This window comes from Mirounga angustirostris, unplaced genomic scaffold, assembly GCF_029215605.1.
Source record: "Mirounga angustirostris isolate CCGP_5_RB_7025 unplaced genomic scaffold, mMirAng1.0.hap1 SCAF_10, whole genome shotgun sequence".
Classification (NCBI taxonomy): Eukaryota; Metazoa; Chordata; class Mammalia; order Carnivora; family Phocidae; genus Mirounga; species Mirounga angustirostris.
In genome coordinates this window covers 71,454,379-71,473,957 of record NW_026991718.1, presented here as the reverse complement: position 1 = coordinate 71,473,957, position 19,579 = coordinate 71,454,379, and the positions used below count along the sequence as shown (strand labels likewise).

General features: G+C 37.5%; 1 protein-coding gene and 1 pseudogene across 4 annotated transcripts in view; both read right to left on the bottom strand.

Annotated features, from left to right (window-relative positions):
- FBXO11 (F-box protein 11) overlaps positions 1-19,579 on the bottom strand; it is a 96,415-nt gene that overhangs the window by 38,424 nt on the left and 38,412 nt on the right. The window lies entirely within an intron of this gene.
- Positions 1,728-14,463, bottom strand: LOC123851334 (protein BEX1-like; annotated as a pseudogene). Its single transcript, XR_008506899.2, has one exon. The product of XR_008506899.2 is annotated as a protein BEX1-like (transcript).

The window sequence follows — 19,579 nt, the reverse complement described above, 5'->3', positions numbered from 1 at the left end:
TTAATGGATTTAACCACTGAGTATCTAGTTCCTAATACCAGAAAAAGAGAAACAACCAGACATAATAGATCTCCTGATGAAAGAACACAATAGCACCCACCAAGTTTTGCCAAAACACCTAATCTGAATCTGATCAATCCTGTAAGAAACTCTAAATGGTCAAACTTTTAACAGTTTCCTCAACAAATAAATTGCATGGGAAAAACGGGGGGGAAGAAATAAGCACATCTAAAGCATACTGCTTAAGAATGTACACTTTGTTATTAAAATTGTAAAGAAAAAGCCAAAAAAATATCATAAAAATGCTTTTTGTTGGTGAAGGAAAAGGATTATAACTGGAACAGGGCACATAAAAGGTTATTGCAGTGGCCAGCAAAGTTCTATTCCTTGACCTACTGGTATTAAAATACCCAACTTTAATAATAATTCAATACCTTAATAATAATTCGATAACCTGTATGTCTGTTTTATAGGAGTTTCTCTACCTGGCTATTATTTTACAATAACAAAGATGTTTTTTAAAAGGTGGGGTTTAAAGCAGTGGAATATTAAAAAAAAAAGGTTTTTCAAACAGCAGACTTGGGCAAATTAACATTCTTATTTATTTTTTAAAGATTTTATTTATTTATTTGACAGAGAGAGAGAGAGAGAGAGAGACAGCGAGAGAGGGAACACAAGCAGGGGGAGTGGGAGAGGGAGAAGCAGGTTTCCCGCCAAGCAGGGAGCCCAATGCAGGGCTCGATCCCAGGACCCTGGGATCATGACCTGAGCTGAAGGCAGTCGCTTAACCAACTGAGCCACCCAGGCGCCCCAAATTAACATTTTTAAGCCTAACTTCTCTCATCTACTAAAGATGATAGTCTTATAGTTCACAGGGCTACTGAAGGGATTTAAATAGAATAACACATGCAAAACAGCAGTGTGCCTGGCTCATGTGAGCGTTCAATAAATGTTTTTGCTATTATTTCATTTAAATACTATTCTATTAACATCATTTTCAAATGAAACTTGGAAAACCAAGCAAGTTTTCTAGGAACCATACTGTTGCCAATGTGATATGCCTATTTTTGATGTCATCCCTTTGTAGTTTAATATGTGGTTAATTTCTAAAAATGTTTTGTGTGCGCTTGAAGGGAACATCTACGTTCTATTTTTTAAAGTTTAAACACATCTAAAAGATCGTTTAACTCTGTTGTTCATATAATTTATGTGTTTACTTTTGTTGGGGATGGTGGTAGTGATGATCTGATTTATTAGCTTCTGAATGAAATGTGTGAAAATCCCTCACTATATCTATAGGTAGTCCTTTATTTGTAGTATGTAAAGTTTTACTTTGTATACTTTAAGATAATGTTATCTGGACATACAGGTTCAAGATTATTACTTCCTCTTGGTGAATTATTTCATCATTATGCAATGGTTCTCTTTATCCTTAATAAGCTTTGCCTTAAAAATCTCTTTTTGCCTGAGGGCCACCTGGATGGCTTCGTCAGTTGGTTAAGCGTCGGACTCCTGGTTTCAGCTCAGGTCATGATACAGCGGTTGTGAGACTGAGCCCTGAGTTGGGCTCCATGCTGAGTGTGGAGCCTGCTTGAGATTCTCCATCTCCCTCTGCTCCTGCTGCTCTCTCTAATAAAAAAATAAATAAATCTATTTTTGCCTGATAATATTTTCCTAACAGCTTTTTGTTGTGTTTTAGGTCAGCCTAGTATTTTTTCAACCTTGTATTTTCTTTTTTCTTTTTTTTTTTTTAAAGATTTTATTTATTTATTTGAGAGAGAGAGAATGAGAGACAGAGAGCATGAGAGGGAGGAGGGTCAGAGGGAGAAGCAGACTCCCTGCCGAGTAGGGAGCCCGATGCGGGACTCGATCCCAGGACTCCAGGATCATGACCTGAGCCGAAGGCAGTCGCTTAACCAACTGAGCCATCCAGGCGCCCCATCAACCTTGTATTTTCAACTTTTTACTTTTGGACTACATTCTAGATTTAGTTCTTAATCATGTGTTGCTAGATTTATTTTCCTTTTTAAAAAGTCTTAGGGACGGCTGGGTGGCTCAGTTGGTTAAGTGTCTGCCTTTGGCTCAGGTCATGATCCCAAGGTCCTGGGATCGAGTCCTGCATCAGGCTCCTTGCTCAGTGGAGAGCCTGCTTCTCCCTCTGCCAGCCACTCCCCCTCCTTGTGCTCTCGCTCTGACAAATAAATAAAATCTTTTAAAAAATAAAGAAAAATTTGAAAATATTTTACTCCTAAGTAATCCCTACACCCAACATGGGGCTTGAACCTAGAACCCTGGATCAAGAGTCGCATGCTCCACCAACTGAGCCAGCCAGGTGCCCCTCCATTATTTAATTTTTAATTTCTGAAAGTTGATTTGTTTTTCTTTTTCAAGTCTTACTGTTTATTTTATTTTTTTAAAGATTTTTGTTTATTTATTTGACAGAGAGAGAGACAGAGAGAGAGGGAACACAAGCAGGGGGTTTGGGAGAGGGAGAAGCAGGCTTCCGGCTGAGCAGGGAGCCCGATGTGGGGCTCAATCCCAGGACCCTGGGATCATGACCTGAGCCGAAGGCAGATGCCTAACGACTGAGCCACCCAGGCGCCCCACTGTTTCTTTTTTAAATAGGCCTATTACATCACCATGCTTCATCTCCCTTTTTTTTATCCTTTTAAAATTTTACACACGCTTACTTTATATTCTTTTATATATATATTTTAAAGATTTTATTTGTTTGTCAGAGAGAGAGACAGAGAACACAAGCAGGGGGAGAGGCAAGCAGAGGAGAAGCAGGCTCCACCTTGAGCAAGGAGCCTGATGTGGGACTCGATCCCAGGACCCTAGGATCATGACCTGAGCCGAAGGCAGCCACTTAACCAACTGAGCCACCCAGGAGTTCCTTTATATTCTTTTTTAGATTATCACTGGTCATTTAAAATTTCTGCACAATTTCGGAAGCTGTGGGTTCTAGGCCACAGGCCTGGGTCTTAGTGCTAGCTCTATTTTGAAAAGGTCCAAGGCCACATATCTCCCATCCCCATATACACACCAAATTCCACCCCAGAACCCTTAGGAGATACATCCCAGGACCAAAAGGTCCCTGTGCTATTTTATGCAGCAGCACCAACTCCCACTTACTGCTTTGATTTGACTTCTCTCATTTCTGGTTTCCTTCTCTTCTTTCCTTCTTTAGAGCTTAGCTATGCACTTACAGTTTTGCTCTTGTTTTGTGCTACATTTCTGTATATTTGTAGTGTGTATGCATGTGGGGATGATATCTCTAGCAGCTTGGTTTATAATGCTGGTAACCAGTTTCTTTAACACTCAGAAGTACATTCTCAAAACTTTTCATCCTATACAACCCTCTCTCTCACCCCACTCCCATTCCTATTTAAAATCTATAGATCTTATTATTACAGACACCTACACCTCACCCACCCAATCCAGAATCCTTTCCTTCTCACCATCAACACAACAAATATTAAAGACTGAAAAGTAAGGAATTCAGAGGTACTAATGGAAAGAAAACGTGTTAGTTAACTCAGCTGCAACCTGAAGTTCACACCAAACAAATACATGAAGCTACATAATTTGAATTGTGTAATGCCATCGTAACCTCAACTTCCCATTTGTAAACACTGTCCTGTTCTAAAGCACTCAAAGCTCAGTTCTAGAAGAAATGTATTAAATTCTTACTTGTGCTGAGGTAATCTGTGCTAAATTTCTACATAGTTCTCATAATAAGTTACCACTGACTGTTCTGAGAATAAGTTACAGTGCTAGAAGGTATTTAAAAAGGGGTCATTCTGAAAAGATCACTTGGCCACTATTATAATAAGCAAAGAAGAAGGATTTAAAAAACAACAACACTCTAGTCATTAGTGTTCTCTTCATTTTTGGATTTCCTGTAGAATTGTATAAGAATCTGCAGTACTGATAAGGACCATATATGTCATAGCTGCCTTATGTTGTTATTTACTTTTATGTTTTATGCCATATTTTCCTAACAAAAATATAAGCTCTGAGGGCAAGGCATCTTTTTTTTTTTTTTTTTTTTTTTAAGATTTATTTATTTGAGAGAGAGAGAGAGCAAAGGAGGGGCAGAGGGAGATGGAGAGAATCTCAAGCTGAACACGGAGTCCTGCATGGGGCTCTACACAGGGCTCAATCCCAGGACCCTGATATCATGACCTGAGCCGAAATCAAGAGTTGAATGCTTAACCGACTAAGCCACTCGGGTGCCCCAAGGCCTCTTGTTTATATATTTCCTCAGTTTCTACTTTGTTGTCCAGTAAGTACTCAATAAATGTTGATTCACATCCATGGAGAACACTTTAGTTTTATTCAATTCAAGGAATTTTTCCTAGAACCATCACTAGTGGGTGAACTATGATGATCTTACATACTACTTTACATAAAACAAAAACCTGGACAGGAACTGCTTCATTTCTTTTTACCTCCATCTCCATGAACTTATTTAACATGCACAGCCATTATTTTTTGTTCCCTCCTAAAATTATGGAGAAGCATTCCCCAAGATAGATTTGGCACATATGAAGCAAACGAAAAAAAAATTTGTTAAATAAATAAACGAGACAATGAATAAAATGAATAGTTAATGTAACTGCCTAAAACTAGCTCCAATCCAAGAATCAAGAAATCATAAAATGTTAGTTATTGGTTTGTTCTAACAACAGTCTAAAAGCAAGCCCTCAAAATAACATTTTGTTAAATTTTTTTTAACTTTATAGTTTCACTTTACATCTAATATTAGAACGCCTATATTTAGCAAGCTGTAATCTAAGACTAATAAAAAAAAATAATTCTCAATGCCAAAAATGCTCAATTTCAACCATAACTTACAGAAAACATCATTTTCAGTTAGGAAATAGCCAGCGATGTCTAAGTAGAAACAGAATGTGATCCATATATGTAATTTTTAAAAGTTATTTATTATTTTAGTGATCTCTACACCCAATGTAGGGCTGGAACTCATAACCCTGAGATCAAGTGTCACATGCTTTTCAGGATGCCTGGGTGGCTCAGTCAGTTAAGTGTCTGCCTTTGGCTCAGGTCATGATCTCAGGGTCCGGGAATGAGTCCCGCATTGGGCTCCTTGCTGAGCAGGGAGCCTGCTTCTCCCTCTGCCCCTAACTCTGCTTGTGCTCGCTCGCTCTACTCTCTGACAAATAAAAAAAAATAAAAAAATAAGTACTCTTTGAAACACACACACACACACACACACACACACACACATATGAAAGAAAAAAGAGTTACATGATCTTCCAACTGAGCCAGCCAGGCACCCCTACATATGTAATACTTAGTTTAATTTTTAATATTCTAGTAGCTATATTTTAAAAAATCAGTGACACACACACACACACATTTTTTTAAGACCTTATCCGTGCTCTATGGCCGCTGGCTGGCTCAGTCGGTAGATCTTACATAACTCTTAATCTCAGGGTTGTGAGTTTGAGCCCCACGTTGGGTACAGAGTTACTCAAAAGTAAAATCTTAAAAACAACAACAACAAAAATCCCTTTTCAGTGCTCTAAAAGATAAATAGTACCATACAATTTAAAAGGATGTTATACACACACACACACATTTTCATTTTGTAATTTTTAGATTTTACTGTAAACCCTATACAAATATACCAGAGTCTTCACTATTAATAGGAGCCAAGGTTTAAGTAAAGCTGTCTGGAAAATAAGCACACTTCTTTAACTAAAAAATAATCTTTGAAATCCTTGGTATTAAATATGACTGAAAATTTGTACTAGGATTCATTTCAACAAAAGAAGAGACTTAAGTCTATATATCCTGAAGCTAGAAGAACATCTTAATTTTTATACACTTAACTATTTTAAAGGCTTACAAAAAACTATACTACTGCTTGGCTGAGGTTCAAAGTCCTTTAGGTTATACAGTAACCTGAAGTTAGAGTTTATGGAATTTAATTTACAGTAATTTTTTTCACCCACAAATATTATATATATTCCACATTACTTACCCATAGCCACAGATCAGATTGGAAACTTAAGCAAATCTGTGCTAGTAACTGTGTGTTTAGAAACAGCTCCCAGTCTCACGCTGTAAAGAACTACACTTGACAACTGTTTCTAACACAGTTGGGAACTACCACAGCTTTTCCAACTACTAAAAAAATCCAATGAATAAACTGAAATGAAAATAAAATTCATTTTAAATGTTTTTTAACTTAAATATTTTACTTAAAACTTAAGTATTTTAAATTTTTTTCTTAAATATTCTAAGGTAAGGAGTCCAGAAATAAAGTCATAATAAAACACTGCTTTTTAAAAGCATGACTTGCTATAATCAGGTGTTTCTAATTATATACTTACAAACTTTAAAAAATATAATTATTCAAGATACCATTATATACTTCCATTAATGTATTCAGTTATTATTTATACACATACATACACTTCTGCTAAACTTCCACCACAACATCAACTATAGGGGTTATCTAAGACTGGTCAAAGAAAATATATTTATATGTTGACCACTGAATAATAATTTTTAGAAGCACTTCTTTGATACTATAAAAACTTACTGAAAACTCAAACAGGACTTCATTTCAAAAGAAAAAATTTAGACCACTTCATTCTAAATGGACTGACAGGAGCGCCTGGGTGGCTCAGTAGGTTAAATGTCCAACTCTTGATTTCGGCTCAAGTCATGATGTCAGGGTAGTGAAATCCTGCAGAGCGGAGCCCCACTTCAGGCTCTGTGCTCTCAGTGGGGAGTCTGCTTGAGATTCTTTCCCTCTGCAGCCTCCCCCCTCCCACGCTCTCAAATAAAAAATAAATCTTTAAAAAAATTAAATAAACTGCCTGACATAAAGTATGTTCAACAAATATTTGCTGAATAAATGAAGACTAAATAAATGAATGTGCCATGCATGACGTGAATTACTGGTGAAACAGAGCAACCATTAATTCTTTGAATGTTTAGAAGAATTCACCAGTGGAACAGTCTGATTCTGAACTTTTGTTGGGAGTTTTTTTTCTTTTTTTTTCTTTTAAACTGCTTTACTAACTTCACAATATATAATGAACACCTTGCCATGCAATAGGGTAAAACTCCCCTGCTGACAGAATCTTACATTCTGGGTCAAAATACAACATTCAATTAGAAGCTGGTCATAGGAGACCCACAAGAGACATGTAACACCAAAAGGTTTACAACAAAGGTTACATTGAGAACATTAAGTTCAGGAAGCAGGTTCAGGGAAAACATCAAGATTCAAGGCATAAGGCAAAACTCATCATGATGGTCATGGTGAGGAGGGTCAGTGCTAACTGCCCACAGACTATGATTGAATTGCTTTTCCCTCAGCTTTTCCATCTCCTCCCCAATCCTTTCCATATTCTCCTCTCTCATCCTTGCCTGTGGTTCTCCAATATAAATTTATTATTCTCTGAATCATGTCCCACCTATACTGCAGGATGGGCTGCCTAACACGGAACCACCTATGATTTACTCTAGGCACACAATATTCACCAGCTTCCAAAGGGAGGGGGGCCAAGGGTTCTCCTTTATTAGCAACTTGGTCCTTTTCATCCTTTTTTTTCATTTTCCTGTTTGGCATTCTCCATGTTGAGATTTTTTTACTGCTTGTTCCTCTTTGGACGCCATTGCTCCTGGGCCTATCCTTGCAGTCTCCTCCTCCTCCCAATTCTCGCCTAAGAGTGCGCCTCCACGACACTTAGACTTGCACACCTGCTTCCCCTCCGCCTCCGACTCTTTAGGGCCGCCTCTGGCCCACATGCCTTCAGGGCCACCGGGAGCAGGCACCGAGAAGCAAGTGAGTGAAGGCCCTTGTTGGGAGTTTTTTGATTACTGATTCAACCTCCTTACTAGTAATTCATCTGTTCAGATTTTCTCCTTCATCATGATTCAGTCTTGGTAGGTTGTATATTTCTAGGAATTTATCCATTTCTTCTAGGGTTGTCCAATTTATTGGCAAGTAACTGTATTCTAATCTCTTCCAATCCTTATAACAAGAAAATCTCTTCTAATCCTTTGTATTTCTATGCTATCAGTTGTAGTATTTCCTCTTTCATTTCTGATTTTGAGCCCTCTCTCCTTTTGTCTTGTGAGTCTAGCTAAAAATCTGTCAATTTTATCTTTTCAAAGAACCAGTTCTTAGTTTCCTTAATCTTTTCTATTGTCTTTTTAGTCTCTATTTTATTAATTTCTACTCTAATCTTTGTTATTTCCTTCCTTGTACTAACTTTGGGCTTCATCTGCTGTTTTTTCAGTTCCTTGAGGTATAAAGTTGTTTTAGACTTTTTTTTTTTTTTTTGAAGATTTTATTTATTTTTTGACAGAGAGAGAGACAGCAAGAGAGGGACACAAGCAGGGGGAGTGGAAGAGGGAGAAGCAGGCTTCCCGCTGAGCAGGGAGCCCGATGCGGGGGCTCGATCCCAGGACCCTGGGATCATGACCTGAGCTGAAGGCAGATGCTTAACGACTGAACCACCCAGGTGCCCCTGGACTTCTCGTTTCTTGAGGTAGGCATTTATTGCCACAAAATTCCCTCTTTGAACAGCTCTTGCTGCATCCCACAAATTTGTCATATTTCCATTTTCATTTGTTTTAAGGTATTTTTTTATTTCTCCTTTGATCCACTGGTTGTTCAGCAGCATACTGTTTAATATCCACAAATTCATGAATTCGCCAGTCTTTTTGTGTAATTAATTTTCTAGTTTCACACTACTGTGGTTGGAAAAGATGCCTGATATGATTTGAATCCTCTTAAATTTATTAAGACTTGTTTTGTGGTCTGACATATGATCTATTTTGGAAAACGAGTCTCTTATAAGGCAGCATACTGATAGGTCTTCTTCCTTTTATGATGGGTTCTTATTGTTATGTTCTACCAACCATTCAAAGAAGAATTAATATGAGTCCTTCTCAAGCTCTTTCAAAAAAGAAGAGGAGAAAACTCTTCCAAACTCATTTTACATTACCCCGATAGCAAAACCAGGTAAGGGCCACAAGAAAATTATAGGCCTAAATGTAAAAATCCTCAACAGAAGATCAGCAAACTGAATTCAACAATACATTAAAAGGATCATACACCACGATCAAGTGGGATTTATTCCAGGGATGCAAGATGGCTCAACAGCTGCACATTAGTCAATGAGATATAACATATTAACAAAGAATAAAAATCAGATGACTGTCTCAACAGATGCAGCAAGAGCATCTGACAAAATTCAACATCCATTTACAATAAAAACTCTCAACAGTGTGGGTATAGAGGGAACATACTTCAACACAGTAAAGGCCATATATGACAAGCCCACAGCTAACATACTCAAGGGTGAAAAGCTAAAAGCTCTTCCTCTAAAACCAGGAAGAAGACCAATAGCTCACTCTTGCCACTTTTATTCAACACAGTATTGGAAATCCTAGCCAGAGCAATTAGGCAGGACAAATAAAGGCATCCAAATTGGAAAGGAAGAAGTAAAGCTGTCACTATTTACAGATGACATTATGTTATATATAGAAGACCATAAAGCCATAAAAAACTGTTAGAATAAATTCAGTAAAGTTGCGGGATACAAAATCAATACATAAAAAGCTGCTGCATACATGAAGAATGAACTATTACAAGATAAAAAAAAGAAAAAAGAAGAAACATCTTGGGGTTGTGGGATCGAGTGCTGTGTAAGACTCCGTGCTCAGCGTGGGCCTGCTTGAGACTCTCCCTCCCTCTGCCCCTCCTGCTCATACTCTCTCTAAAATAAATACAAAAGAATTAAAAAAGAATTAAAAAAAACACAACAGTCCAATTTACAAAAGCATCAAAAAGTATAAAATACCGAGGAATAAATTTAACCAAGGAGGTAAAAGACCTATATACTGAAAGCCGTAAGACATTAATGAAAAAAAGTGAAGACACAAATAAATAAGAAAGATATTCTGTGCTCGTGGATTGGAAAAATTAATATTGTTAAAGTGTCCATACTACCCAAAGCAATATATAAATTCAATGCAATCCCTCTCATAAACTCAATGGCATTTTTCATGGAAATAGAACAAACAACTCTAAAATTTATATGGAAACATAAAAGCCCCTGCCTGATTCTTGAGGGGAACAAAGCTGAAGGCATCACGCTCCCTGATTTCAAACTTTATTACAAAGCTAGAGTAATTAAAACAGTATTGTATTGGGAGTAAAAAGACACAAAAATCAGCAGAAGGCCCAGAAATAAACCCACACCTATAAGGCCAATTAATTTATGACAAAGGAGCCAAGAATATAAAATGGGGAAAGGACAGTGTCTTCAATAAATGATGCTGGAAAAACTAGACAGCCTATATGCAAAAGAATGAAACTGGACCATTATCTTACACTATGCACAAAAATAAACTCAAAATGGATTAAAAACTTGAAACCATTAAAACTCCTAGAAGAAAACATAGGTAGTAAACTCCTTGACACAGGTCTTGGCAATGATTTTTTTTTTAATCTGACACCAAAACCAAAAACAACAAAAGCAAAAATAAGCAAGTGGGACTACCTCAAACTAAAAAGCTTCTACACAGCAAAGGGAACTATCAACAAAATGAGAAGGCAACCTATTGAATGGAAGAAAGTATTTGCAAATTATGTATCTGATAAAAGGCTAATATACAAAATGTATAAAGAACGCCTACAACTCAACAGCAAAACAAAAACGAAACCCAAACAATCCAGTTCAAAATTGGGCAGAAGATTTAAATAGACATTTTCCCAAACACATACTAAGGCCAACAGGTATATGAAAAGATGTTTAACATCATTAATCATTAGGGGATGCAAATCAAAACCACATGAGGGGGGCACCTGGGTGGCTCAGTTAAGCATCGGGACTCTTGATTTCGACTCAAGTCATGATCTCAGGGTCATGCGATCGAGCCCCCTGTTGTACTCTGCACTCAGCAGAAAATGTGCTTGAGATTCTCTCCCTCAACCTCTCCCCCTCCCCTGCTTGCTTGCTCTAAAATAAAGAAATCTTAAATAAAAAAAACCCCACAATGAGGTATCACTCATACCTGTTAGAATGGCTATTATCAAAAAAACTAGAAATAACAAGTGTTGGTGAGGACGTAGAGAAAAGGGACCCCTTGTGCATTTCTGGTGGGAATGTAAACTGGTACAGCCACTACACAAAAGAGTATGGAGGTTCCTTAAAAAACTAAAAGCAGAACTACTATATGATCCAACAATTCCACTTCTGGCTATTATCTGAAGAAAACAGAAACACTAACACAAGAAGATATACATATCTCCCCCGCCCAATGTTCATTGCAGCATTATTTACAACAGCCAATATACGGAAACAACCTGTGTCCACTGACTGATGAGTGGATAAAGAAATTGTGGTATATACACACAATGGAATATTATTCAGTCATAAAAAAGAAAGGAATCTTGCCATTTGTGGTTACATGGGTAAATCTTGAGGGCATTAATGCTAAGTGAAGTAAGTTAGATGAAGAATGACAACCACTGTATGATTTCTCTTACATGTGGAATCTAAAAAAACAAAAACAAAAAACTCCAAAGCTTATAAAAAACAAAAAAACTCCTGAAAACCACTCATAAATACAGAGAACAGATTGATAGTTGCTACAGCAGGGGGCAGATGGGTGGTAGGAGAAATGGATAAACTGTTTTTTGTTTTTAATGTCTAAATAAGTCGAAAAATAAATACAATTTTAATTGAAAGAAAGTGAGGGGAGGAAGGAAAGAAGGAAGAAGGAAGGAAGGAAATGGACCTGAAGAAAGGAGCTCCAAAGTTGTTGACAACTGTAAAAAGGGGGTGGGGGGGGAAATGGAGCGACCAAACAGAATATTGTATTTGCCGTCCAGGAATTTAGGAGAGATACAGACAACTAAACAGGCAATAAAAATACAGTATGTCACATGCTGTAATAGGAATAAGCAGAAAGTACTATGGAAATACACAAGAATATCTAACCAATATTAGATGATGTTGGGGTATTAGTGAAGATTTTTTGGAGAAAGTCCAAGCTGAGATGAATGAAAACTGGGAGTTCGTGTGTGTCAAGACCTAATGGTGCCCACCTCCAGTACAGGTCTCAAGGAACTACAAGTCACTCCATATGGCTGTATCTTGTAGCAGGGGCCAGATCATGAAGGGTGCCAAAAACACTTCAAAGAATTGAGATTTTACTTTGAAAGCCAAGGACAGCCACTGAATGTCTTTAAGCAGAAGAGCGACAGTTGTTTTAGGAAAATTACCTGAACAGTGTAAAAACAGTAAGAAATGGGGGTGCCTGGGTGGCTCAGTTGGTTAAGCGACTGCAGTAAGAAATGGGGGTGCCTGGGTGGCTCAGTTGGTTAAGCGACTGCCTTCGGCTCAGGTCATGATCCTGGAGTCCCTGGATCGAGTCCCGCATCAGGCTCCCTGCTCGGCAGGGAGTCTGCTTCTGCCTCTGACCCTCCCCCCTCTCATGTGCTCTCTGTCTCTCATTCTCTCTCTCAAATAAATAAATAAATCTTTAAAAAAAAAAAAAACCAGTAAGAAATGGATGGCACTGATGGTGGGAGACCAGTTTAGGAGGCTATGACAGTAATACAACTGAGAAGAGATAAACATGGCTTGAACTATGGTAATAAAAAGGGAAGAAGTGAATAGATTTGAGATATATGTACAAGGTAAATTCGTAAAACTTGATGACTGGATGGATATGGGTGACACGAGGATGGAGCCAGGAGTAATACTGATTTGAGCAATCCAATGGATGGTAGTGTCATGTACCAAGGGAGGGATCTTTGTGGGCAAGTCATGGATGGGGAGGAGGGGAAAAAAGATGAGTTCAGGTTTGGGTTTTGAGTTTTGAGGTACTGTGGGGATTCTCAACAAACTCAAGATCCAGTGAGTGATTTAGAGATAGAGAATTTAATCACTCTGTAAATATACTACGGGAGACGTGGAGAGTCACTAAGTATAGATTACCTATCATTATTTACATACTGTGATATAGATGCTTAATGGCAACGTGCTATCCAATCCTTGAGGAAAAGCTACATAAGGCAGAGTGGACTGTTATCTATTGATGTCAAAATTATCAACACCATATATAAAAAATATCTGTGGGCCCAGAATTGGCAAGAATACATAATTCTAGCTTGATGAAAAAAAAAGAAAACCTCCAACTGACAACTACTAAATCAAGGCTTAACATCCTTTGGGAATAGCTTAGCTTTATTTTCATTCTTTCCTGTTATATAATCACATTCTGTTTTCCTACGACATTTTCTCCCACCTCTTTCAGGTAAAGAAGGAGTATAGAACAGCCTCACCCCAAAAATGGAACATTTGCATTGTTTCTTCTATTGTTTTTTTACCTCCAGTTTTACCCTTCCCGTATGTCTTAAATTGACAAAATTCATAAAGTAATGCAATCATTCTTTTCTATTTTATCAAACAGGAAAAAATTCCTTTTAAAGTTAGTAACTTTCACAAATTTTAAGTCGCTTTAAGTTCATTTGGACAATATTAATATTCAAAACTAGCATTACATCTTAAGTAGAAGCTGATAGGACCAGGGAATCAAGTGCATCATTAATTTAGGGTCAGAATGACCATGGCCTCAAATCAACAGTTAAGACAAACCTAATTAATTATAGGCTAATCTAGGATTCATATAAGTCAGCAATTTTTAAAAAGCTGTTAGTTTTCATGTACTTGCTAGTCACTATGAATATAAAGATCTGCCAAAGTAGCTCGATCCTGTAGGAAGCTAGACATACAAATAATTGAAGCACGATAGTAAGCACCATTTAAAGGCACACATAAGGTGTTAGGAAAATATAAAATAGGGCACACTAATCACCATATGCACACAGCTTAAAAGAAAACAATTTAGCTTGTCCCTAATTTTATTTTCACATTAAATTTAGCAATAAATTTAAAGTATGAAGATCAGAATGAGAATAAGCCTTTTATAGTCTAACAAGCATTAAATGCTTCACCTGTGTTGTCAACTCCACACACATAAGAAACTATTTTTCTGAAAGAAAGAAAATGGACCTCATGGAGAGATAGGAAGGCTGAGCATCATCAGTTCTCTTTCTTTCACGGTTCAAAGTTAGACCATAATTTCTGGAACTGTAAGATTTCTAGTAAGTAATGTTTTACAGATCAAGAGATTACCTGACAGGAAAGATGTTATAACACTATTCTACTGACAGAGCACCCAAGGCCCATTAAAGTTCAGTGAACTGCTTGCTGAAGGTTAGCAGGGGTAGCTAAATAAGTTTTAGATCAATGGACTCCAAGTACAATGTTAGTTATGTAATTTGGATGTCTCAAAAGTTTATTTTATAATACAAATGATGACAATAACAGTAACTGGACTAACAGCAGTAGCAGCAGCAATTCCACTACTGCTACTAGTACTATTACTACTACTTGTGTACCTAACACTGAACACTTACATGTGGTAAGCACTACTGTTCCAAATGTTTTATATATGTTTAGGCACACCTCGGAAATGTGCAGGTTTGGTTCCAGACCACTGCAAGAAAGTGAATCAAATTAATCTCTGGTTTCCCAGTGCATGTAAAAGTTATGTTTATACTATATTGTAGTCTATTAGGCATTATGTCTTAAACCCATACATACCTTAATTTAAAAAGTCTTTTATTGCTAAAAATTGCTAACCATTATCTGAGCTTTCAGCGAGTCGTAATCACTGATCACAGATCATCACTATAAAATAATAATGAAGAAGTTTAACATATTGCAAGAATCACCAAAACATTACACACCAATACAAATGAGCAAATGCCATTAGAAAAACAGTGCTGATAGACTTGCTCAGTGCAGGGTTGCCACAAACCATCAATTTGTTAAAAGTGCAGTATCTGGGGGCACCTGGGTGGCTCAGTCGTTAGGCGTCTGCCTTCGGCTCAGGTCATGATCCCGGAGTCCTGGGATTGAGCCCCGCATCGGGTTCCCTGCTCAGCAGGAAGCCTGCTTCTCCCTCTCCCACTCCCCCTGCTTGTGTTCCCTCTCTCACTGTGTCTCTCTCTGTCCAAAAAAAAAAAAAAAAAAAAAAAAGTGCAGTATCTGTGATATATAATAAAGTGAAGTGCAATAAAACAAGGTATTCCTGTATTAAGTCACTGAATCACTGTATCAACTCTGAGGAACATATTCCTAGTTTTAAGTAAGTAACTAGGCAAGGAGAGGTTAAGCATCTTGCCCCAAATCACAACAGTGTCAAGTAGTAGAGGCAGAATTTGAACTCAGTCTAGCTCCAGAGCCCCATACTCTTAACCACTGTGCTATCTGAACATAAATTAGTTTTGCTAACTACTACTGGATATAGAAGTATTTAGCATTTGCAAGAACACCAGGAGTATTTATTACTATGAGTATTTAGCATATAGAATAACAATGAAATAAAACATATTCTTTTGGAAATGTTTATAGAATTTTAAAAAAATCTATTTTCACATATTTTATTAAAAGTGTTATATGCAAAACACCAGAACATGCACATCAGACCCTTTATTTTCATAATGGGCATCTCCTTAGATCTTTTTGTATAACTATCAATAATATTTGGATATACCACACCCAAATGATTAGGGATACAGGCTCTGAAAAAACTGGCTCTTGGTTAGAATCTTGGCTTAGTAGCTAGCTGTGCAATCTTGGGACGAGTTCCTTAATCTGTCTGATTCTCAGTGCATCCATAAAATGGAAATAATAGTGCCTACCTTATAAAATGTTGTGAACATCAATACAGTACCTTGCAGAGACATCCAATGTTAGTTATTATTATCATAAATGAGATAGGATGCTGCAAGTTAGCAAGGTGCATTCAAAATATTCTAGCTACAGGCCTTTTTTATACTATCCAATTCAACCTTCAAAAAAAAACTATGAGGTAGAAATAATGATTACTAGTACAAAATATTATACTACTTATGATGGGTGTTCAGAATAGTTCTTGAATGGTCGGGGTGCCTGGGTGGCTCAGTTAAGTGGCTGACTCTTGATTTCGGCTCAGGTCAGGATCTCAAGAGTCCTGGGATGGAGCCCCGAATCAGGCTCCACCCTTAGTGGAGAGTCGGCTTGGGATTCTCTCTCTCCCTCTGCCCCTCCCCCCAGCTCTCTCTCTCTCTCTCAAATAAATCAATCTTAAAAAAAAAAAATACAGTGTGAAATCCACAAATGCCATGGGCTGACTACAAAAAAAATGAATAGTGATTCCTTTAAAGTATCAGTAGTCATTCTGGGAAACTATAAAATTATTCCAACAATCCTGCCACAACTGAAGTTATTCGTCACACTAATTTTTTTCTAATTATAAAAATATGTCCACTTAGAAAATCTGAAGAAAAACACCAAAGGAAAAAAAGTTACTGAAAATCCCATCACTCAGAGTTTATTCCCATTAATATTTTAGGATTCTTCTACTTATTTTTCTCTATGCAAATTATATAATTTAATTGAAATACTGTATGTACTGCTTTGTACCTTGCTTTTTTTCATTGCATCATGAATATGAAATATGTTTATGATACAGGTCATGAAATTTTCTGAAACATGGTTTCCAATGGCTATAGAACATAAAGGTTCCATTATTTATTTAATTAGCTCCTTGTTAAATTTAACCAGTTCCCTCTTACTAAAGTTTCCACTTTTTTTCCTGGCCATTTTTGTAAATTCTTTCAATTCAAGACAAAAATTTACCCTTTCGGGAGAGATGATTTTTGACATTAGCTTTATGTTATTCAGTATAAAATAACTTGTTAAGCTAGGAAGTATTAACAGTTATTAGTTTAACAATAGTTGGTTTAGAGAGAGTAACTTCTCAAACAGCTAGTAAGTAGCAAGGCTGGGATTTGGTTCAGGAATCCAGTCTTCTGTTCCATACTGTCCGCCTAACAACAACATCAACAACACAACCACCACCACCAGCCAACAACACTAATAAAGTGTAGCTAACATTTTATCAATGTGTCAGGTAGTGTGATCATTATTTTACATATATTATCTCTATACTCCTGTAAAGAACACCTACTATCAGTCAACTTAGTCTATTCTGTTTATATATGTATTTATATCTATGTGCCTTTATTCATTGTGGTCTTCCTTCTTACAATATCCATCTCTTTTCTCTCTACTTACATAAGGTTATAGTTGTGTTCTGGCAAGTCCCATATTTTCTATCTATAAAGCCTTTCCCAACATCCCCATTTCATATTGCTTTAATTCCAACTTATAAAAAGTCAAGTCAAGGGGCGCCTGGGTGGCTCAGTTGTTAAGCGTCTGCCTTCGGCTCAGGTCATGATCCCAGGGTCCTGGGACTGAGCCCTGCATGGGGCTCTCTGCTCAGCAGGAAGCCTGCTTCTCCCTCTCCCACTCCCCCTGCTTGTGTTCCTTCTCTCGCTGTGTCTCTGTCAAATAAATTTTTAAAAATCATAAAAAAAAAAAAGTCAAATCAAGTGTTGAGCGTTAGAAAGAAAACTAATTATAACACTTTGGGCAAACCAATCAACCTCCCTACACCTCAATTCTCTGCCTGCAAACTGAGAGGGATGGACTAGATCAGCCGTCCTCAAATTCTAGCACAGATCAGAATCATGTGGAGATCTTATTAAAACACAATGCTGAGCTCCGCTCCCAGTGTTTCTGAATCAGAAATGGGAGAGGGGGTGTAAGAATTTACAATGCCATCAAGTTCCAAGGGATGTTGCTACTGTTGGGTCAGGAGTCACATTTCTGAGAATCACTGGGGCCACACAAAGTCCTTAAAAAAGCCAAGGGTAAAGGGAATGCTCTTTTACTCTGTTTTAAAAAAAAAAAAGGAAAAATTTCAGTTAGTGTTGTAACATTTAATAATTAAACCTTTCACTAAGGAGGTGGCTTAGGCAGCAATGTGCATATAAACTAGGATACAATAAAAAGACTCCTTCAATAATGGCAATAAACCAGAAAGGCCTGGATTAAGGTGGTGATAGTAAAGAAGAGGAAAAAACAAAAACAAAAAACCTCCCCCAAATTACACGTCAGTCACTCTTCTCTGCTAAAATTTTTGCCATTATCCAATGGAAAGCTGTACATATACACACTGCTATTATGTAGAAACACAACATGAAATCAGGAATCGTTTTCTGCCACAGTAAAATCACTATATTATCAATAGGGATCTCATGTTCAAGATACTTTCTTAATATATGTCAACTTTAAACTTTTTTTGAAAAAGATTTTATTTAGTTGAGAGAGAGAGAGAGAGACACAGTGAGAGAGGGAACACAAGCAGGGAGAGTGGGAGAGGGAGAAGCAGACTCCCCGCTGAGCAGGGAGACTGATGTGGGGCTCCATCCCAGGACCCTGGGATCATGACCTGAGCTGAAGGCAGAGGCTTAACGACTGAGCCACCCAGGTGCCCCTAACTAATTTATTTTAGAGAGGGAGAGAAAGTGCACACATGCGTGAGAGCGAGCAGGGGGAGGGGCAGAGGATCTCAAGCTGACTCCTAGATGAGCACAGAGCCCGACACAGGGCTCAATCTCAGGACACGGAGATCATGATATGAGCTGAAACCGAAGAGTGGGACGTTCAACTGACTGAGCCATCCAGGTGCCCTGTCAACTTTAAACTTTTAAAAATAAAAACCTGGGAGAAAATGGCAGAGTAGGTAGACTCATTTTATCTCTAAGACTCTTCAACATTATTAGTAAGGAAATAAGATATAAAGCACTACAACAGAGGGACAGGATAAAGTCATCAGAACACAAGAGATTTCAATGGACTTCTCAAAGACACAAACATAAACAAGTATTGACTACAGAAGCAAAGCAGAGAAAGCTACTGCCTACAAAAGCATGTTAGAGGCTACAACAGAAGAAGGAACTGTCAAATTCTCTCAAAACCTCAGAGGAGCTCTAAACTCTGATAAGTGCAAGTACAGTAAAGGACAATCATGATATGTAGATCTGAAAGCAATGACATTCGTTATAGATCAATAAAAGGAAGTCAAGTCTTCTCATCAAACCACCAAACAAGAGTGAAGGTAAAATAAAGAAATTTCCAGACATTCCAAGACTTACAAAGTTGGTCTCCTATATAACCTTTCTCAGGAAGTTACTTGATGATATATTTCAACAAAATTTGGGAGTAAACACAGAAGAAGATATGGGATCCAGAAATTAATGAAGTTATCACAGAAAAGCAACAAAAGGAAGAAATTCTAAGATAAAGGGTGTGAAGCAGGCCCGAAGAAACTACAGATTGGAATAAGACTCCAAAGAGCTGCAGGAATGAAATTTCCTAATTTCATAGGGTAAATTAATAGGTTAGAGAGTAAGAAACTTAGAACAACTTGAAGACATGATAAAGGCAACAGGTGAAATGTAAAAAAGAATCCACTGGAACAGTTAGGAATGGTCTCTCTTCAGAGGCCTAGGAATAACAGTATTAAGCAGAGGAGAAAAAGAAACTAGTACATACTTGGCGCTACAGAGAAAATATCTCCATATTCATAGTAAGATGAACACTGTTATTTTTCA